Source organism: Schistocerca gregaria, chromosome 3 (assembly GCF_023897955.1).
Source record: "Schistocerca gregaria isolate iqSchGreg1 chromosome 3, iqSchGreg1.2, whole genome shotgun sequence".
Lineage (NCBI taxonomy): Eukaryota > Metazoa > Arthropoda > Insecta > Orthoptera > Acrididae > Schistocerca > Schistocerca gregaria.
The window spans coordinates 426,215,938-426,239,147 of NC_064922.1; the positions used below are offsets into that span (position 1 = coordinate 426,215,938).

At 46.1% G+C, this 23,210-nt stretch overlaps 1 protein-coding gene across 3 annotated transcripts in view; it reads left to right on the top strand.

The window, feature by feature from the left end:
• The window catches only part of LOC126356206 (eukaryotic translation initiation factor 5B), a 406,256-nt gene that overhangs the window by 346,906 nt on the left and 36,140 nt on the right, over positions 1-23,210 (top strand). The gene's annotated exons all lie outside the window — the stretch shown is intronic.

A 23,210-nucleotide genomic window follows, 5' to 3' on the forward strand; every position in this document is an offset into this window, starting at 1 on the left:
AGCATGCTAGAACTATTCCCCTTGTAGCCGACAAGCACTGCGATCGATCTTAATGCAGGAGTCAGTCATTTTTCCTCGAAACTTGTTGGGTCGGTGGTTGTTCTCCAGCTCTCGTGGTATCGGTACTTAAGCAGTAAACGCCTCCACAACCCATCACCAGTGTCTTCGGCATTCGGTATCCTCGTGTTTTTCCATTGATTGCCTTGCTGTTCAAGAAATGATTGATGGCCTTGCCGCTGCTACTGCGATTCTGTCTTGCTTCCGGCAGTAGCTTCTGTTTATGTAAAAGGGGTAGCTCACGTCTCATGGGCACGCTGGTGGAGAGTATCAATGGACGTGCGTTGGCTTGAATGGAAGCAGCTTGTGTGAATGGGCTATGTTGGTCACCAGCTTGTCTGTCCCTTCCTGCCCTCTCCACCACAGGGTTGCAGAGCGCCGCGAATCGATAGGCCGGCACGTGTCAGCCGAGGGGAGACGCGGGTCGACGCACCCGAACTCGCCTCTTGCATCCAGCTGCCACGTGGAAGACCTGCCCCATTTTACAGGACACGGCTACACCTTTTTTTCAGAAATCAGCAGTTTTTTCTCTGCTTCATTCAATTATGAATACACTCCTCAGAATCCGCACAGTATCGTGAAACGAGCGTTTTCCTGTTCTGACACACACTTTCAGAAACACATCTGTAGTGCTTGCGATTATTGTCCACATACTTCTGTACGTGCACAGTGGATACAAGCAAATTTGCGTTGAAAGTGCCCCTTCTTTGCTCAGCAGACGAAGTTTTGTGTGACTTCTGTGTGGTGCAATCACACTACGTAAACTTGCTCCAGTGATTTGTCACGGACGGAGCTACTAACTCGTTGGAACACTGCATCAACACTACATCAATACACTATCAGGCTGGTCACTGACTTATAAGAGATCCACGCAAAGACACAACTGTGTACTCATCCTAAGTGGTAAGTGGAAGTAGAGAGTAAGTAATTATGGTAAGGTTCATAATATTTTCCTTCAGAAAATGGCTCTGAGCACTATGGGACTTAACTTCTGAGGTCATCAGTCCCCTAGAACTTAGAACTACTTAAACCTAACTAACCTAAGGACAACACACATCCATGCCCGAGGCGGTCGCGCGATTCCAGACTGTAGCGCCTAGAAACGCTCAGCCACCCAGGCCGGCAATATGTTCCTCTTAGGAAGCTTACAAAAGCATAAGGAACAGAAACAGCCTGTACGCACTACGCATCAAATTGTTCAAGAATAGATTGTTTTCATGACAGGCACATACTTCGATTGGTCAAACAGTACAGTGGACTCAGGTCGCTTCCAGAGATATTACCGTACAAGACGAAAACTAAAGACAACGCCACTCTGTTACACTGTTAGATTTCCGGAAATTGGATAAGTTTACAAGATGTCCGAATTATATTGTCAACAAATTCTTCAAGCTCCCTATAATCCTCCTCAAATTCTCTCTCTGGTGAGTGGTAAATGGCGTTGGGATTTAGGTCAAACGGCTGTGGAGGTCACGATAAGGAAATTTGAGTTAAGTAGGGGCTGTTACAGAAGTTTGATGAATTAGTGAACACGTTCTGAGATCATCACAAAGAATAACTTATTGTCTTGATCAATTTCGTGGAAGGGGCACCTCAAGGTTCTGTAAGCGTCAGCTCGAGAGCATGAATGGCGGGGCTGGGAGAGGAGGAGGGTAGGTCATCCACGTGCCGCCTCCCCTGACCCACTTCCAGCCACCCATTCACCTTTCCCGGGCTCATTCACAGCAGCTCCCTTTCGTTGATGATCCAGCAGTTGCTCGACCCGGCCTCTCGCGCCAGGTCATGCTGTTATATTTGAAACAGGTTATTTGCTTTCTTCTAAAGTTTGCTCCTTTTTCCGAACGGATTCCCATAAACTTGCGGAATATTTTCTTGTTTCAGAAGGCTTTTAATGACTCCGAGTAGACCGCCGCGTAACGTTTTCTTAATCGAAGTAGATTGTTTTGAAGTTCTGAAAGTGGCATTGAAATGTGATAATTGAGAGCGTCGAATATCGGTGCGTCGTGGTGTGAACGGGGCGGATCCCGGCGTGTTGTGAATGGAAGTAGGCCAGCGAGCAGGGGGTTGGGGCGCCTCGGGGGCAGGCACGTGCCGGCCCGGCCGGTGTTGCCCGCCTGCTCTCTCACTCGAGTCTCCGGCAGCCGCTGCTTCCCCTAGCGCGCGCGGCCGCTCGATATGACGTCACGGGTCTCCTGCACGTGACGTCACACCATTGACCGGGACAACCACCCCTAAACCGGCACGTGGCACCACCACGCCATTGATTTTGGCCTACAGCCGACCCAGTGACCCACTTGTCCATTCACGAGGCCACCGCCCGCTTCTTCATTCACCAGTGGCCTCGGTTGAGCTCGAGCCGTTTCATTCATGTCGTCGGCACCCTCCTCTATTCTTCTGTCGATAGCATCCTCGTAGCTTGCGCCAGAACGTCGTCCACGTAATTATCAGGTAGTTGCTGGAACAAATTAATTTTTCCTGCGCCTACCTGTCAACATGAGCCATGAAGGGAACGTTTTCTAATCGCAGAAGGTAATTTGTCAGCAGTTTAAGCCTGGAAAATTACCCTAAGAAAAGTATTTCCCATTCTATTAGTTTCGCGGTCATCTCTTGTGTAAGTTATTTTGTGCTTGCTTCTCTGATAATTTTGACTAATCGGAATAAGTGTCATTATAAAATTAATTAAGAAGTGATAAAATACTTTCAAGTAATGAAAATCTGGCCCATCATAGAGGTCGGATCTTTGCAGCCCAATACCAGGCAAGCTGGTCGTGCGCGGAAGGGAATCCCAGTTGAGAATGAATTGGAGGGGGTTACCAATACCTCCATTTGCCTTATAACCAAGGAAAACCTCCCGAAATCTTTGGTCGAAACCGGGGGATTGGAACTAATTTAAATTTCCTTCTGGGACAACGTTACCTGCTGTCCACTGTCAAAGACAAATAAATAATAGAAGAAAGATTTATCGCTAGAGCTCATTCGTATATTACAGAGACAACGTTCACAACTATGAGAATGTATTGTTAGTTAACATTTGAAACTTATTACGTAGATATTACGGTGCTCCAGCTGCTTCAGCAGCCATGCTGTCTTCGTGCCTGGCAACAGTGCTGCTCCACGTGTGACCTGAATCCCGAGGGCTGCCCGCCACGTGCCGCTGTGACGTCAGGGGTGCGTCATTCACGAAGGGGTAGCGACCCCCATTCATTCGAGAGCCCCGGCAGCTCAATGGGCCTGGTAGCTACTGTCCGCGAACTTCGATGCCGCGCAGAAATAACGTGAAAGCGCTTTCAACTTCGTGGCATTTCGCCATTACCATAGACGGTAAATAGTTTATACTATTGTTGAGGCGACGTCCCGAATTTATTGTAATTTTTGTTTGTAATATTTGAAACGAGGTAACGTCTGGCACTCATTACGGGCGTCGTACGTACTGGTAACTTTTATGCTATGCGAACAAATTGGTAATAGATTTCATCTCAGCTATCGCCTCTTACTATCATGAAATCGGTCGTCGTCTGCATGCAGTGTGGGATAGCAATGTGCTTGAATCTGCCCTTCAAAAGAATCTGTTGGGATCAGTTCGGATATATAAAATTCTTTGCGTGACCTTATTGGGAGAATGTTAAATATTCGACGTCAAGCACGTGACACCTTTAGGGTTCAATCCCCGAAACCGTAACGATCAGTATGTTGGTTTTATTAGCTTCGGATTATTCACCCATAGACTAGCGAAAAAGTATAGAGAACGTTTGAAATTTGGTGTACAGTTCGTTGGAAGTCGCTTAATGCTCTCATTGTCAAAGGCTGGATTAGTATGTTGTGGGTAATTCTTACCCCGTTTTAAGCAAAAGTTAATTTTCTAAGCATTACAATCTTTGTTATGTAATATCTGCTGAACTGTGTGTCGTACACTGATGTGATTGTGCAGGTATATTCATTGATAAACGTGGATACTGCCTGCAAAGTGTCTACATCTACATTTATACTCCGCAAGCCACTCAAAGGTGTGTGGCGGAGGGCACTTTACGTGCCACTGTCATTACCTCCCTTTCCTGTTCCAGTCGCGTATGGTTCGCGGGAAGAACGACTGTCTGAGAGCCTCCGTGCGCGCTCTAATCTCTCTAATTTTACATTCGTGATCTCCTCGGGAGGTATAAGTAGGGGGAAGCAATATATTCGATACCTCATCCAGAAACGCACCCTCTCGAAACCTGGTGAGCAAGCTACACCGTGGTGCAGAGCGCCTCTATTGCAGAGTCTGCCACTTGAGTTTGTTAAACATCTCCGTAACGCTATCACGGTTACCAAATGACCCTGTGACCAAACGCGTCGCTCTTCTTTGGATCTTCTCTATCTCCTCCGTCAACCCGATCTGGTACGGATCCCACACTGATGAGCAATACTCAAGTATAGGTCGACCGAGTGTTTTGTAAGCCACCTCCTTTGTTGATGGACTACATTTTCTAACGACTCTCCCAATGAATCTCAACCTGCTACCCGCCTTACCAACAATTAATTTTATATGATCATTCCACTTCAAATCGTTCCGCACGCATACTCCCAGATATTTTACAGAAGTAACTGCTACCAGTGTTTGTTCCGCTATCATATAATCATACAATAAAGGATCCTTCTTTCTATGTATTCGCAGTACATTATATTTTTCTATATTAAGGGTCAGTTGCCACTCCCCCTGCACCAAGTGCCTATCCGCTTTAGATTTTCCTGCATTTCGCTACAATTTTCTAATGCTGCAGCTTCTCTGTATACTACAGCATCATCCGCGAAAAGCCGCACGGAACTTCCGAAACTATCTACTAGGTCATTTATATATATTGTGAAAAGCCATGGTCCCATAACACTCCCCTGAGGCACGCCAGAGGTTACTTTAACGTCTGTAGACGTCTCTCCATCGATAACAACATACTGTGTTCTGTTTGCTAAAAACTCTTCAATCCAGCCACACAGCTGGTCTGATATTCCGTAGGCTCTTACTTTGTTTATCAGGCAACAGTGCGGAACTGTATCGAACGCCTTCCGGAAGTCAAGAAAAATAGCATCTACCTGGGAGCCTGTATCTAATCTTTTCTGGGTCTCATGAACAAATAAAGCGAGTTGGGTCTCACACGATCGCTGTTTCCGGAATCCATGTTGATTCCTACAGAGTAGATTCTGGGTTTCCAAAAACGACATGATACTCGAGCAAAAAACATGTTCTAAAATTCTACAACAGATCGACGTCAGAGATATAGGTCTATAATTTTGCGCATCTGCTGGACGACCCTTCTTGAAGACTGGGACTACCTGTGCTCTTTTCCAATCATTTGGAACCTTCCGTTCCTGTAGAGACTTGCGGTACACGGCTGTTAGAAGGGGGCAAGTTCTTTCGCGTACTCTGTGTAAAATCGATTTGGTATTCCGTCAGGTCCAGTGGACTTTCCTCTGTTGAGTGATTCCAGTTGCTTTTCTATTCCTTGGACACTTATTTCGATGTCAGCCATTTTTTCGTTTGTGCGAGGATTTAGAGAAGGAACTGCAGTGTGGTCTTCCTCTGTGAAACAGCTTTGGAAAAAGGTGTTTAGTATTTCAGCTTTACGCGTGTCATCCTCTGTTTCAAAGCCATCATCATCCCGGAGTGTCTGGATATGCTGTTTCGAGCAACTTACTGATTTAACGTAAGACCAGAACTTCCTAGGATTTTCTGTCAAGTCGGTACTTTACTTTCGAATTCACTGTACGCTTCACGCATAGCCCTCCTTACGCTAACTTTGACATCGTTTAGCTTCTGTATTTCTGAGAGGTTTTGGATGCGTTTAAACTTGGAATGAAGCTCTCTTCGCTTTCGCAGTAGTTTCCTAACTTTGTTGTTGTACCACGGTGGGTTTTTCCCGTCCCTCACAATTTTACTCGGCACGTACCTGTCTAAAACGCATTTTATGATTGCCTTGAACTTTTTCCATAAACACTCAACATTGTCAGTGTCGGAACAGAAATTTTCGTTTTGATCTGTTAGGTAGTCTGAAATCTGCCTTCTAATACTCTTGCTAAACAGATAAACCTTCCTCCCTTTTTTTATATTCCTATTAACTTCCATATTCAGGGATGCTGCAACGGCCTTATGATCACTTATTCCCGGTTCTGCGCATACAGAGTCGAAAAGTTCGGGTCTGTTTGTTATCAGTAGGTCCAAGATGTTATCTCCACGAGTCGGTTCTCTGTTTAATTGCTAGAGGTAATTTTCGGATAGTGCACTCAGTATAATGTCACTCTATGCTCTGTCCCTACCACCCATCCTAAACATCTGAGTGTCCCAGTCTATATCTGGTAAATTGAAATCTCCACCTAAGACTATAACATGCTGAGAAAATTTATGTGAAATGTATTCCAAATTTTCTTTCAGTTGTTCTGCCACTAATGCTCTGAGTCGGGAGGTCGGTGGAAGGAGCCAATTACTAACCTAGCTCGGTTGTTGAGTGTAACCTCCACCCATAATAATTAACAAGAACTATCCACTTCTACTTCACTACAGGATAAACTACTACTAACAGCGACAAACACGACACCACCGGTTGCATGCAATCTATCCTTTCTAAACACCGTCTGTGTCTTTGTAAAAATTTCGGCAGAATTTATCTCTGGCTTCAGCCAGCTTTCTGTACCTATAACGATTTCAGCTTCGGTGCTTTCTATCAGCGCTTGAAGTTCCGGTACTTTACCAACGCAGCTACGACAGTTTACAATTACAATGCCGATTGCTGCTTGGTCCCCGCATGTCCTGACTTTGCCCCGCACCCGTTGAGGCTGTTGCCCTTTCTGTACTTGCCCAAGGCCATCTAACCTAAAAAACAGCCCAGCCCACGCCACACAACCCCTGCTACCCGTGTAGCCGCTTGTTGCGTGTAGTGGACTCCTGACCTATCCAGCGGAACCCGAAACCCCACCACCCTATGGCGCACGTCGAGGAGTCTGCAGCCCACACGGTCGCAGAACCGTCTCAGCCTCTGATTCAGTGTGCTACGAATAGAGTTATTAGTAAAGAAGTAATTAACTATTTCGTCGTACGAGCTGCTGAAGTTTTTCTATATAAACAAAGAAAATGTAGTAAGCGATAAATATTTTTCCTTTAATTGTTCTGAGGAGGTTATTAACGAGAAAATGTTACGTAAAGGTATGAAACTGCGTGTAAAGTTTGTTGGAAGTCGCGAAGTGCTCTCATTCTAAAATATACGGTGAATATAGTCTGAGCAGCCCTAATTTATGCGCCGTGAGTTACGATTCCCCAAGACAATTATTAACTGTTAAACCTTCAACGAGTAGATTACATTGCAATTTTAAATTTTTAAATTCAGTCGGTAATCATACGACATATTGCAAATGGAAACTTTTGTTGCCATGTAACCTTTACATAGGCTATCTGCACCTAGTACTGTATTACTGGTTAAGATATTCGTAATGTAGATGAGTTTTCGATTTTTAAATTTGTGTAAAACTATGTGGCAATTAACACCCAAACCTCCAGCTGTCAGACCCGTATCAAACGTTGTGTGTCGATGGAGCATCAACCAACACACCGATCAAGTTCGTGCAGTGTGCTGTCGTCCAATAGAATAAACTTAAACGGCAATGAAAAGTAACACCAGAACTACAGATTATAGGAAAAGCCTTTCTGTGAAAATTGAATATGAATATCTCTGGTAGGTGAGTCGGTAGCGCGTCAGATCGACGTACCAATGGTCCCGATTTCGAAACTCACTGAAGGCGACTTTTTTATTAACAGTTTACACATGAAATTGTTACATGGGTGAACATTTTCTGACATGTAAAAGGACGTTTCGGAGTTTATAGCAGTGTGTTTTTGCAGTCTACTTTCGCTTCGTTAGTTGAAAGTAGCAAACCTACAGCTTATATTTGTATAGATGACACCACGTTTACCTATACAAATTTGCTGTGTAAGTTTCCTACTTTCAGCTAACGAAGCGAAAGCGCGCTGCCAAAAGAACATTGCTATAAACTCTGAAACCTCAATTTACACGTCACAAATATGTTATCCCATGTAGCACTTTCACGCGTAAACTGTTAATAGAAAAAAGGTCGCCTTCAGTGAGTTTCGAAATCGGGACCTTTGATACGACGATTTTACGCTCTACCAACTCACCAATTCTTTACATTAAAAGCCCACACATACGCTTTTCCTGTACTCCGTAGTTCTGGTGTTACTTTTAAGTACCGCTTATGCATGTTCTACTGGACACAGCACATAGCACGAACTAAATCGGTGTTTTGGTGATACTCCATCGACACGCAACGTTTGATACCGACCTGAGTGTCTGACATCTGTAGGTGTGGGTTTAATTAATTAAAATTATTTTCGCAGATTACGTAACTACGATTTTTGCCACTGTCTATATATTATTCAACGAAAAGTAACCTTATGCTACAATATAGATGTAAATTTTGGTAGACAATATTATTTTGCTATCTCGCAGAAAATATGCAGGCCGAGTATGAAACCTAGTCAACGTTGTAATTATCACTGTTCTTCTATGTTACCAAATCATTAGCGTCTCCATTTCTAATAGTCCATAGTTGCCTTCTTGGTGCTACTGTATTTGCTCTCGTCCATCACATCATTTGAGGTCTTTAATCTTTTCCTATATTACCTCCTCTTCCCTCCAACATACAGTACCTTTCTAAGGTTCTTTTTATAAGCCTTTCGTATCGTAAAATATGCTCTGTCCAGTTTGTTCTTTTTATTACTCACTGTAATTGTCGCCCTCCTTCACTTCTCAGAATTCCTCGTTTTTATCCTAGCAGTCTAACATTCTTTTCCTCCTGCGCAACGTTCACATCTTAAATATCTCCAGCTTTACTATCTTTTTTCCTCACTGTCCACCTTTCAGTATCATACAGAATCGCACTCCGTACGAAACACAGTATCATTCGTTTCCTCCAATCTTTGTCCATATTGCTGCAGAAAACTACTTCTTCGCCATTGCTATCCTGATTTTTATTTTTATGCTGCGCTTGCAGTCCAAACTTTGCACCTGGTCTAGGATTTCTCCATCCAGCAGTATCTTTACTCTTTTATTTCATTCTAGCGCTGTTACCTATGTTTCCTTTTTATTAATTTTTACCCCCAGCTTCAGTGATGTCTTTTTCCTACAGCTTTTACTCATTCGTTGCTAGAAGAATGAAAAAAACCTTCACAGTCACTGATACATAGATTCAATGAAAGTAACATCTCCAGTCCTTCACCCCCTCTCCCCCCCCCAAAAAAAAATCTCTCTCGTCTCGCACTCTATTTTTACCTCAACGTTATTTTAATCTGCAGTTAGACTTTCGTACGTGCTGTGACAGAGAATTGTAAATCATGTAATTTTGTTTTGTTTTTTCTGCTTGTGAGCGGGAGATGCTGAGCGAATCCAGGATTTTGGCCGGTTGTAAGAAAGCTTCCACAGTGCGCCTTTCTCCTCTGTCAGACCAACAGCTGTTAATCCATCGCCGAGGATAACATCTGTGCATCGCGCACGTGCCCTTCTGGCAAGTAATACAAGCACGTCGGGGAAAACGTTTGCCTCACAGAAGTCTGTCTGCGATCGGAATTGGCCGTGTATAGGGACGCGGTTCCGTTGGTGCTTGAGGTGCGTGTTTTGCGAATCGATGGGCGCGAGCTCGGCAGCCAGGCGTCCTCCGCGGCTGGCCGCCGCTCTCGCGGGCCGTGACGTCATCGGCAGAGCGCGGCGGCGGCGGCGGCTGGTAGCGGGCGTCGGGGCGCTAGTTGCTCGCTGTTTCGCGTCGGGAGAGCGCCCGCGCTTCCGCGTCCGGCGCAGCCCCCTAGCCGTAACCGTCCGGTGAGTGTCCGTCCTTTAACAAGCATGTCAGTAGAATCTGCGTTCCGTGCTCGACCTGCGAGTTAGTGCTCCAGCATCTCTGCTTTCCCAATGTACTGCTTGTAGTGACAACATATTTTCCTTAGTACGTCTACAGTTGTGAAACGGCGCTTTGAGGAATAAAGGGTTGAGAAGCGCGCAACAACAATCTGCTATCGGTAGTGGCGCTTGATTCTTTAGCCAAAAACTTAGTGAATAGCGAAGGTTATTTCCGTTATTGTCACTGTTGTCTCGTACTTGCTTCCATAGTGTGTAGCCAAATAGTCCGTGGTAAATTATTAATATTTTTTGAATGACACAATTAGTTATGTTTCTCGCTGTCCCTCGTGATTTTTTCTTATAAATTTTTTTTTTCAGTTTTCCGTACTTGCATGCTGTACCATATAACAGCAGCAACCCACAAGTCATTACCAGCAGTATTTCGTCAATATTGACTTTTGCATAAATAATTCATTTTCTTGGCATAAAACTTTTTTTTCTTTTCATAACCCTACCAGATTCATAGCGATGTGTTGTTATACCACATTTTCAAGTGATAATACTTTTGCACTTTAGTATCGATAGGGATATTTTCCGATTTTTGAATGGAGGAGGACGAAACCATTCTTTGAATGTTTCAGGGGCAGTTATAAAGTTCTGCTTATCAATAATTATTTAAGACGACCATGAAACTCGAAATGATAATTAAATCAAGACCTTAAGCTGCCAACAGGCGTTGATATACATCAACAGGGACAGTTGAAAATGTGTGCCCCAACCGGAACTCGAACCCGGGAACTCCTGCTTACATGGCAGATGCTCTATCCATCTGACCCACCAAGGGCACAGAGGATAGTGCGACTGCAGGGATTTATCCCTTGGACGCTCCCCGTGAGACCCACATTCCCAACTTAATGTCCACACACTACATTCGTAGTGCTCCTGCAGGATAATCCTGGGTTCGAGTCCCGTTTGAGGCACACATTTTCAACTGTCCCCGTTGATGTATATCAACGCCTGTCGGCAGCTTAAGGTTTTGATTTAATTATCATTTCATTCTAGAGAGCTGCACAGTCAACGATTGTATCTGTTCTTTCGGACATGTCCTAAAGAACAGATACCATCTTCATATTCATACTATGAAACTTCCTGATGCTATAATCTTTCTGTACTTATTTATTATGTGGTGTGACCTTTTTTTCCTCAATGGTTGAGGTCTTGGCAGTGACGATCGTTTTACAAGTCCGCATTTTTACTGTTCAAGAAATGTTACATTTCCAAACCCACTGTACAGTCATCAAGAAATGTCTGCCACACCATGTTTTCTTCAATCAAGGAAAGAGAAAGAAGTATCTGGATGCTATGTCAGGATAACACAGTGTTGGGGAGGCAACATATGATATCCCAGAGAAACAGTATGTGTGACTGTATCCTGTGCAGAATGAGCTGGAGCATTTGGAGCAGAAACAGTCCCTTGGAAAACTTTCACGATTCTTTGTCTTGCCTCCTGCAACCTGGCAAGGAGATCTCCAAAGTGTGCTCCTGAGGCTATTTTCGTTAGTAACCTCTTGTGGCTATTGCTCCCTAACGTGAATAGCCCATTGTGTAATAATTCCATTATTGCATCAATAGTGATGGGATAATCTGTGGGCACTGTGGCCTACAAATCTCTTTCGGTTACCTGTTCTACACACAGAGATAATCTGCCACATTGTCATTCAGAGTGCTATGCGGACACTGGAAGCATTTGTGCTATTTACAAATGTGCCATTAGTACATTAACAGTCTATGGGATGGGGAGGAGTACACCCTCTGGTCCAGTTGTGACAGTTGCTTACCACACTGGGCTGGTTATTGCGAATGGTGTCTACTGCCCTGGGTTAGTCTTTCGGGTGGTTGGTCCTTCGTCGCCCTGGGACAACCATTGGGAAGGGGGGGTCAGCACAGCCATGAGTTGGTCATTGGCCCTCATGGGCCCCCCGAGTCGTTCGTTGGCGGTTGGGGCCTCATGGGCCCCCCGAGTCGTTCGTTGGCGGTTGGGGCCTCATGGGCCCCCCGAGTCGTTCGTTGGCGGTTGGGGCCTCATGGGCCCCCCGAGTCGTTCGTTGGCGGTTGGGGCCTCATGGGCCCCCCGAGTCGTTCGTTGGCGGTTGGGGCCTCATGGGCCCCCCGAGTCGTTCGTTGGCGGTTGGGGCCTCATGGGCCCCCCGAGTCGTTCGTTGGCGGTTGGGGCCTCATGGGCCCCCCGAGTCGTTCGCTGGCGGTTGGGGCCTCATGGGCCCCCCGAGTCGTTCGCTGGCGGTTGGGGCCTCATGGGCCCCCCGAGTCGTTCGCTGGCGGTTGGGGCCTCATGGGCCCCCCGAGTCGTTCGCTGGCGGTTGGGGCCTCATGGGCCCCCCGAGTCGTTCGCTGGCGGTTGGGGCCTCATGGGCCCCCCGAGTCGTTCGCTGGCGGTTGGGCCCTCATGGGCCCCCGAGTCGTTTGTTGGCGGTTGGGCCCTCATGGGCCCCCGAGTCGTTTGTTGGCGGTTGGGCCCTCATGGGCCCCCGAGTCGTTTGTTGGCGGTTGGGCCCTCATGGGCCCCCGAGTCGTTTGTTGGCGGTTGGGCCCTCATGGGCCCCCGAGTCGTTTGTTGGCGGTTGGGCCCTCATGGGCCCCCGAGTCGTTTGTTGGCGGTTGGGCCCTCATGGGCCCCCGAGTCGTTTGTTGGCGGTTGGGCGCTCATGGGCCCCCGAGTCGTTTGTTGGCGGTTGGGCGCTCATGGGCCCCCGAGTCGTTTGTTGGCGGTTGGGCGCTCATGGGCCCCCGAGTCGTTTGTTGGCGGTTGGGCCCTCATGGGCCCCCGAGTCGTTTGTTGGCGGTTGGGCGCTCATGGGCCCCCGAGTCGTTTGTTGGCGGTTGGGCCCTCATGGGCCCCCGAGTCGTTTGTTGGCGGTTGGGCCCTCATGGGCCCCCGAGTCGTTTGTTGGCGGTTGGGCCCTCATGGGCCCCCGAGTCGTTTGTTGGCGGTTGGGCCCTCATGGGCCCCCGAGTCGTTTGTTGGCGGTTGGGCCCTCATGGGCCCCCGAGTCGTTTGTTGGCGGTTGGGCCCTCATGGGCCCCCGAGTCGTTTGTTGGCGGTTGGGCCCTCATGGGCCCCCGAGTCGTTTGTTGGCGGTTGGGCCCTCATGGGCCCCCGAGTCGTTTGTTGGCGGTTGGGCCCTCATGGGCCCCCGAGTCGTTTGTTGGCGGTTGGGCCCTCATGGGCCCCCGAGTCGTTTGTTGGCGGTTGGGCCCTCATGGGCCCCCGAGTCGTTTGTTGGCGGTTGGGCCCTCATGGGCCCCCGAGTCGTTTGTTGGCGGTTGGGCCCTCATGGGCCCCCGAGTCGTTTGTTGGCGGTTGGGCCCTCATGGGCCCCCGAGTCGTTTGTTGGCGGTTGGGCCCTCATGGGCCCCCGAGTCGTTTGTTGGCGGTTGGGCCCTCATGGGCCCCCGAGTCGTTTGTTGGCGGTTGGGCCCTCATGGGCCCCCGAGTCGTTTGTTGGCGGTTGGGCCCTCATGGGCCCCCGAGTCGTTTGTTGGCGGTTGGGCCCTCATGGGCCCCCGAGTCGTTTGTTGGCGGTTGGGCCCTCATGGGCCCCCGAGTCGTTTGTTGGCGGTTGGGCCCTCATGGGCCCCCGAGTCGTTTGTTGGCGGTTGGGCCCTCATGGGCCCCCGAGTCGTTTGTTGGCGGTTGGGCCCTCATGGGCCCCCGAGTCGTTTGTTGGCGGTTGGGCCCTCATGGGCCCCCGAGTCGTTTGTTGGCGGTTGGGCCCTCATGGGCCCCCGAGTCGTTTGTTGGCGGTTGGGCCCTCATGGGCCCCCGAGTCGTTTGTTGGCGGTTGGGCCCTCATGGGCCCCCGAGTCGTTTGTTGGCGGTTGGGCCCTCATGGGCCCCCGAGTCGTTTGTTGGCGGTTGGGCCCTCATGGGCCCCCGAGTCGTTTGTTGGCGGTTGGGCCCTCATGGGCCCCCGAGTCGTTTGTTGGCGGTTGGGCCCTCATGGGCCCCCGAGTCGTTTGTTGGCGGTTGGGCCCTCATGGGCCCCCGAGTCGTTTGTTGGCGGTTGGGCCCTCATGGGCCCCCGAGTCGTTTGTTGGCGGTTGGGCCCTCATGGGCCCCCGAGTCGTTTGTTGGCGGTTGGGCCCTCATGGGCCCCCGAGTCGTTTGTTGGCGGTTGGGCCCTCATGGGCCCCCGAGTCGTTTGTTGGCGGTTGGGCCCTCATGGGCCCCCGAGTCGTTTGTTGGCGGTTGGGCCCTCATGGGCCCCCGAGTCGTTGGTTGGCGGTTGGGCCCTCATGGGCCCCCGAGTCGTTGGTTGGCGGTTGGGCCCTCATGGGCCCCCGAGTCGTTCGTTGGCGGTTGGGCCCTCCCAGGCCCAGGCCAGTCATTGGAGGATGAGGCCCACACTGTCCTGAGTTGGTTGCTGGGGTTGGACTTGGCGCCTTTCAGAGGAAATTCACCTCAAGAATCATTAGGTCAATCTGCGAAAGATAGATGATGTAGTTCAGTTATGAGCTATACAGTGTTTTCAAATATTAGCCCTTTTAGAGCAATAGCGAAATCAACCACATTGAGATGGAATGTGAATGAGTGATGCGGAAGCTAAAAGGATATCAGATGGAAATCTAGATGGTTGAAGAAAATGGGGTCACCCAACAAACAGAAGGATAGTTGGAGTTATGGGAGACATGTAGAAAATGGGCTCTCCTGGGGATCGAAAACTCTAGCCATGGATCATAACTTGCAGAGAATTGAAGAGTCCAAGGTTTGCAATGAATTTTAGAACTGAAGAAGAAGAAGAAGAAGAAAATGAGACATATGGTACTGACCTGTTCCAGGAAACCAGTGGAGTGGCATTCTTCTGATCCAGAGCACAGTTTCACAAGAATTGCATGTTTTTATCATGATTTCTTACATATTTTTGTTTCCAGTGATCCCAGAATATTACAGCCACACTCATTTATGGCCTAACCTTTGGATTAGAAAGAATGTGCATCGTTTGTTTGCTTGTAATTCATTGACTGTTGTCTTGTGTCTTACTGATTTTATGAATCAGTGGAGTTATTTTAGACTTCAAAATTATCCAGTATTCGCCATTTGGAGATCAAGAAATGGCCAGAGCTGTATTGAGGCTACATGCTCTGATAGTACTTCATCTAGTTGATAGAGCTGTGGATTCATCAGTATTCCACCAAGTGGGGTGGCGCAGTGGTTAGCACATTTGACTCACATTGTGGAGGACGATGGTTCAAACCAGCATCTAGCCATCTTGATTTCCCTAAATCGCTTTAGGCAAATTCCGGGAATTGTACCTTCGAATGGGCATGGCATATTTCCTTCTCCATACTTCCATGATCTGAACTTGTGCTCCTTCTCTAATGACCCTGATGTCGACAGGATATTAAACACAAGTTTTCTCCTTCTCCTCCACCGCCATTACATATACATCCACTTGTCAATATTACATTGAATTAAATTTTATATGACCTTATAAGTAAACATACAGTGTGACAAAGTAAAGACTGAAGAAAATACAAGTAGTCTTTAGATGTCTTCCTGGCTGTATTGTATAATTCATATTAAGTTCATAACAAGAGAATGTAATAATTAAAGATAATTAATTTTTTGGAAATGGATTACAGTTCATTAATATTGTAACATAAAGGATAGCAAATAATAAAAACATTAGTTAGGGTATAGTACGAAGAATACGTGGTTAAATTGGTGCATGATTTGGTGGTATGCAGAATAAGAAATATAGTAGAGAGCTGTCAACCACCGGTCAGAAACAATAGCTCTAACCAGGATGGGACTTGAGTCAAACAGAACTTGGATGTCAGATATTTGCACATCATTACATACAGCTTCAGCTGTATGCCTGAATTCAGCAGTGATTGTCACTGGCAGGTGATGGTCTTAGTCCATCAGCAGCGAATGACCAGATCATTTCAGCAGATGAGAGATCTGGAGAATATGCTGGCTAGGGCAACAGTTGAACACCCTCTGTATTCAGAAGAGCCAGGACAGCGTGGACAGCATACGGTCTTGGGTTATCGTGTTGCAGGACTTTGAAGATAGGGCACCGGTCTTAACAAGTCAGAAATGTAATTATGGATGTTCAGATTACTGGCTAATGATCCAAAGCTGATGTTTTATGTACTAAGTAGCACCCTGTGCTATCATGCCAGGTGCAGGGCCTGTTTGACAGTGATTGAACGTTCATTCTTCTTGTAGCCTGAACACACATGTACATCCCCTGTGATGCTGTAACCAGATCCTGCACATGTCCAAGAACACAATTTGGTCTCACCTCTGTATCCTTTGTTCTCATTGGACCCATCACTGTCTGCTACTGTCTCGAAGGAAATGGTATCAGTGATCACTGTGCTAAAAATCCATGATGTTCCATACATTTTCGTGCGGCTCATGTGAATATGTGTGTTACTTTAAATAATCCAATGTTGTTATTCAAGGTACGTGATGTGGCTGTACTATCCTGCGCAATCTAGGAAATAGTATCTGCCCTCTCATGTGCTATATGTGGAGGACCAATGATACAGTGCATGACAATATGTACAGCTTCCTGAACCCATCAATTTCACATTTGCATGGTGGTTGTGGGAACCCGACCAATGCAAGCTACAATATTGCAGAGTGATAAACTGCAGTCTTTATAGACCATGGTATGTCACTGTTGAATTCCCATAAGTCATAGTGGACGTTGTTCCCCTATACACAATGCATAACACAAGCTTCTCACATGCGACCAACATTCACACACGATTTCATAATGAAATACCTACTGCATAATCTTTTCATTTATACAGAATGTAGATGGCATTTCCTTACCCACTTCGTGCTGTAGCACTGAAATCCTGGGCATTCATTATCCAAGCATGTAGAACACTACGTGCCAATTGGGCGTTTGTTTGCATGTAGGCTTCATATGGTAATACACTACTAGCCATTAAAATTGCTACACCAAGAAGAAATGCAGATCATAAACGGGTATTCGTTGGACAAATATATTATACTAGAACTGACATGTGATTACATTTTCATGCAATTTGGGTGCATAGATCCTGAGAAATCAGTACCCAGAACAACCACCTGTGGCCTTAATAACGGCCTCGATACGCCTGGGCATTGAGTCAGAGTGTGGATGGTGCGTACAGGTACAGCTGCCCATGCAGCTTCAACACGATACCACAGTTCATCAAGATTAGTGACTGGCGTATTGTGACGAGCCAGTTGCTCGGCCATCATTGACCAGACTTTTTCAATTGGTGAGAGATCTGGAGAATGTGCTGGCCAGAGCAGCAATCGAACATTTTCTGTTTTCAAGAAGGCCCGTACAGGACTTGCAACATGCGGTCGTGCATTATCCTGCCGAAATGTAGGCTTCCGCAGGGATCTGATGAAGGGTAGAGCCACGGGTGGTATCACATCTGAAATGTAACGTCCACTGTTCAAAGTTCCGTCAATGCGAACAAGACGTGACTGAGACGTGCAACCAATGGCACCCCATACCATCACGCCGGGTGATACGCCAGTATGGCGATGACGAATACACGCTTGCCTTGTGCGTTCACCGCGATGTCGCCAAACACGGATGCGACCATCATGATGTTGTAAACAGAACCTGTATTCATCCGAAAAAATGACGTTTTGGCATTCGTGCACCCAGGTTCGTCGTTGAGTACACTATCGCAGGCGCTCCTGTCTGTCATGCAGCGTCAAGGGTAACCGCAGCCACGGTCTCCGAGCTGATAGTCCATGCTGGTGCAAACGTCGTCGAACTGTTCGTGCAGATGGTTGTTGTGTTGCAAACGTCGCCATCTGTTGACTCAGGGATCGAGATTTGGCTGCCCGATCCGTTACAGCCATGCGGATAAGGTGCCTGTCTTCTCGACTGCTAGTGATACGAGGCCGTTGGGATACAGCACGGCGTTCCGTATTACCCTCCTGAACCCACCGATTCCATATTGTGCTAACAGTCATTGGATCTCGACCAACGCGAGCAGCAATGTCGCGATACGATAAAACGCAATCGCGATAGGCTACAATCCGACGTTATTAAAGTCGGAAACATGATGGTACGCATTTCTTCTCGTTACACGAGGCATCACATCAACGTTTCACCAGGCAATGCCGAACAGCTGCTGTTTGTGTATGAGAAATCGGTTGCTAACTTTCCTCATGTCAGCACGTTGTTGGTGTCGCCACCGGCGGCAACCTTGTGTCAATGCTCTGAAAAGCTAATCATTTGCATATCACAGCATGTTCTTCCTGTCGGTTAAATTTCGCGTCTGTAGCATGTCGTCTTCGTGGTGTAGCAATTTTAATGGCCAGCACTGTATTAATGGTACGCAAAGTAAACAGTTGAAGCAATTTAACGTGGATGTGAATGTGTGGATTGAGGGGCGGCATTTTGGCACATTATCTGTACTTCCTGATAGATTTACAGTGCTACAACTGTGTTGATTTACTGCAGAGAATTCTTGAAATGAAACTAGTTCATCTATTAAACTCTCCTCCATTATTCTTTTGTACACAACTGCTTGTGAGGATGAAAGATACAGAGTATTCATCCTGAGATGTACAGGCATGTGACTTGATAATGAGTGTAACGTTAATCAGCCATTCACTATATCGTACTTTCTCGTTCATTGTCAATACATAGTTGGATTGACTCCTCATTGGGGCAAGATGATGTTATCTGGGAGGTAGAAGTCACTCGCGTCGTTTTTACGAAGTATGGAAGTATTTATATGCAGTTGACACTGTCTTGTAAACTACTTTTATGCCTGGAGGTTCTTGATACGTTTACAATACCATTTTTTAAACACTTCGCTCTTTTTCGTAAATAAGGTAGAAGACAAAAATAGAACAGAATACGGATTATTTGCAAAATATGGAAATCAGCCTATCACTGTCTCGCAGCGGTACATATCCGTAACGGATGACATTGTTTGTGGTTGTATGTCTCAGGTTTTTCCCCTTTTTTGGACAAGGAGTGAAAAAAGGTAGATATGGAATTCATCTCTCGTCGATTATGAGGTCATTAGAGATTGGCACAAACTGGAAGTGGGGAAAGATAAAATAGGAATTCGACCATGCCCTTCCAAAGGAAACTCCCGAGAATTTGCGTTAAGCAATTTAGGGAAATCACAGAAAATATAAATTAGGATGGTCAGATGAGGAGTCCTGCAAAATATGAGTATAGTTTTTTATTATTGCCCCACTGCGACAGCTGCGGTGGTGGTTGAAAGTGGAGTTTATAGATCGTGGATGTGTTGAAGGAACTGTCCCCATGTTCAGTTGAAATATTTCAACCGTTCATTGTCTTAACTTCTGCTTATTTGATAACTTAAATTTTTGTGTAGAGATAGGTGTGTCTAGAAAGTAATGCAATTTTTAACATACAGATTTATTGTAAATATCATTACAAACGTTAATATTTTTCCAAGTAGTTCCCTTGGGCCTCTATACAATTTTTCCAGCGAATCTACCACACTCAGTACAGATTCTGGGAAGGCTTCAACGGGGACTTGGGCAAGATCCCTCATTACGGTGCCTTGGATGGCTTCAATCCACCCAAAACAGATTCCTTTCAGGGCGGTTTTGATCTTCGGAAAGAGAAATCTCGACTGGAGCCATGCGGACTGTCGGCGGTGTTGCGAAGTTTGTGTACTCAAGGACGTGCCGAGCGGTATGACTTGGAGCATTGTCGCAGTGGAGCTCCCAAGTACTGGTGACCGTGTTTCTCACTCAGACGATCCTTTTTCACACAGTTTTTCCAGCACATCAACATAGTAGGTGGCGTTCACGGTTTGACCTTGAGGAGCGAACCACACCTTTGGCATCGAAAAGACAATCAACGTAGTTTTCACTTTCTACTTGTTCATTCTTGCTTTTTGCGGTGTTGAGGATCCCAAAATATGCATCTCGCATCTTCGACGTTTTGTTTCCGAGTCATACTCGAAACACTATGTTTCACCCGCGGTAATGACATGTCCATGCGTTCAAGAAGTTCTGTTGTGAAAGTAACCCGGTGCTTCTTCTGATTGTCCGCCGAAAGATAAGGTAGCAGCTTGGCACACCCCTTCCTCATGGGCAGTTTATTGGCCACAAGTTTGTGCACAGTTGTTTTGGGGATGTTGAGATTTCTGCAATTATCTGGACTCTCAATCGATGGTCAGAATTCAATCGCACACACGCGTAAAAACCGTTTCAACCACTGTGGAACTTGCGAATGCGATAGAGCAGTCACCCCCTAAGCTTCTACAGTCAATTACTTGGTTTTCGCAGGAGATTTATTCAATTTTGAACAAAGCTTCATCGTTTAAAGTTGTTTTAGTGACAGTTCCACCGCGTTTCGTGACACAAGCACTAAACAGGGATGTGTAGAGACAAAGATCCTGACGCTCCAACTGCTCCGAGCAGACGTGTTGAAGACATCGCTTTGAAGCTGTCACGCCTCCTTCCCCCTAACTCTACAGTCAGAACGCTCCGCTGCCATTTTAAGCACTAGCACCAATAATTACATTACTTTCCGGACACACATCGTAGGCTTCTTTAATTAACTTCTGCCTAGGAGCACTTATTCATTGCAGCCTTACATCATTCCTTATTCCTGGGGAGGGGGGGGGGGTGGAGATAAGTCAAGGCACTCATGGCCCCTGTAATTTGGCCAGGTAAAAATATGGTGGTGATGAGTTCGCAAGTAGTTTCATTATTGTAATAATTTTGTACATAATACAAACACCAGATATTGCCATATTTTCCTTTATTACATCGTGCAGTTCATGTTATGACATGGTGTAATGGTTAGAGGAGCGATACTCTGTGTGATCTGCGGAGCCATGAGGCACTGCGAAGCCTCTGCAATGGCTCCGCTAAAGTAAGATCAATCGAAAGAACAAAGCACATAAGTCTTGTCAGACACTGAGAAAAACACTTTATGTATTGGTTTTATAAAAGCTATTTTTTTCTCCCAGTGTGTAATAGCCGAAAATGAGGCGACAAGCACTATAATAAATATACAATAATGCTATGATGAAAAACTCCAAACAAAAGAATTTAGTTTGTACGAGTAGGTATGTGGCGACTCGATACTCGTCACCTCAAACGCTTGCAGCCATACGATCTCCCCACCCCCACCCCACCCCACCCCACCAGACCCCACCCCACTGCCTAATCTATACATGTCGCGAACATTCCACTACGCTGTCTTCATCTCTCTCATCACACACACCTCAGACTTCGGTGGAGGATTTTGTTGCTTCCCTTTCCATACAGCACTGGGGAGTGAAGCATAAACCCGTGCAGCACCGAGTACAGTTCGTACTCGAGTGTTAGATTGCGCCGGCCGGACTGGCCGAGCGGTTCTAGGCGCTACAGTCTGTAACCACGCGACCACTACGGTCGCAGGTTCGAGTCCTGCTTCGGGCATAGTTGTGTGTGATGTCCTTAGGTTGGTTAGGTTTAAGTAGTTCTAAGTTCTAGGGAACTGATGACCTCAGAAGTTAAGTCCCATAGTGCTCAGAGCCATTTGAACCATTTTTTGTTAGATTGCAACGCACAGTGTGATGTGGCACGGCGAATCCGCGCACTGCCCTCGGACCGCAGTATATTCGATTCGTGTTTGTTGTTGATTACAGTTACGAATTTCAGTAGCTTGTGACAATTTTACCCTGTGTTTGTCATCGTGTAAAATTAAACTGTTGCTTTTAAAAGCGTTGCGCTTTAAGGTGTTGCAACAAGATCTCACATCGAAAGTTCAAAGGTTGTTAGTCCGAAAGATGCAGCACCAATCTCAAACGTTTCCAATGAAGACTATGAGATTCAAGACGGTGATGTAACGCCTTCAAGCTAGGTGGTTTCAAGCCATAAGCCATATATCGACTCAATAAAGGTAGAAAAAAAGAATGTATGAGGAACTTCACATCAATCTCGGATACGTCGATTCTAACAGCTGATCGCTCTGAATGTTATGTAGCAAGCCACTGCCACATAGTTCCCGTGGTACTTGCTATGATGCGCCCACGTTAGAAACTATACTATTTCAAAGACAAGAATGAAGACTGTTTCACACGTAGCAAAGAACATTTCTTATGAAATCAAAAAACTGTGAAGTATGTGACCCAAAATATGAATGAAGAAGCCATGAAGGCATCGTATTTAGTCAGCTACAGCGTTGCATAAGCGAGAAACACGTACTGTCTCTGGGAATTTAGATAACCATTTTTGGCAGATAAAACACAATGTAAGCTCGATGAGAAATCTGCAAAGTATCTTTCTACCGTGCCGCTATCGAACGACACTGTTTCGCGTTGAATTAACAATCTTGCATTCTGTATCAAACTAGAACTAGTTGATTGCCTTTGCTGACCTGGCCATCTTGCTGATAATTATGTGATATCCATCGCATCGCATCGCAGCCAACTAACGCTAACGGAAAAGAAATTTTTAACACAGTTAAAAGCTTTTTTAAATAAATGATCTCGATTGGCTCGATTATCTCGATAGTCGTTCAGCTGGGACGAAGGCAGTGATTGGTAAAGCAATAGAAGCAGTGTCGCATATAAAAAGCCCATAAAGAGAGACAACGTTGTTCATAGGAGATCAGTGATTTGGTGCTGTAATTTTGTTAAAATAACAGTCTAGATCGCATTGATATTTATTTATTGTGACGGATTTAAACTTTAAGTTAGTCATCGTAATTGCTACCACGAGAACAGCCGAGGAGCCGCCAGCACCGGCCATAGGGGGCTCACAGCTGAAGATGACTTTAACTTAAAGTCGAAACAGGTCACAATAAATTAATAAATACTCTTACCACTGCTATGTAGGCTTAGTTTAACTAAAAAATAAAGTGATAACCTTTAGTTCCAGCTATTGTATCCTGCATAGACAAGCACTCACGACAAAGATGAATGCCGAATCTAAAAGTGGTTCACAGTGAAGCAGTAAAAATAACCAGTTGTGTTAAATCACCCTCTCTTTAGTGCCGGTTGTTATAGATGGTTATCTCTGGGTAAGATCTTAACCAGTTAATTCGAATTAAGGGCTGAGTTACATGCTTTCATGACTGAAATTTCTTCTAATTTAAAAGAACATTTTAGACGTGACTTGATTGTCAAGAATAACTTTATTGGCATATATAAATGGAAAAAGTAAAAAGATATTTTTCAATGTCACTAACAAAATAAACGCGTTAAAAAATAAGATTTTTTGATTGTTTGTGTTGGCAAGAGAGAAAG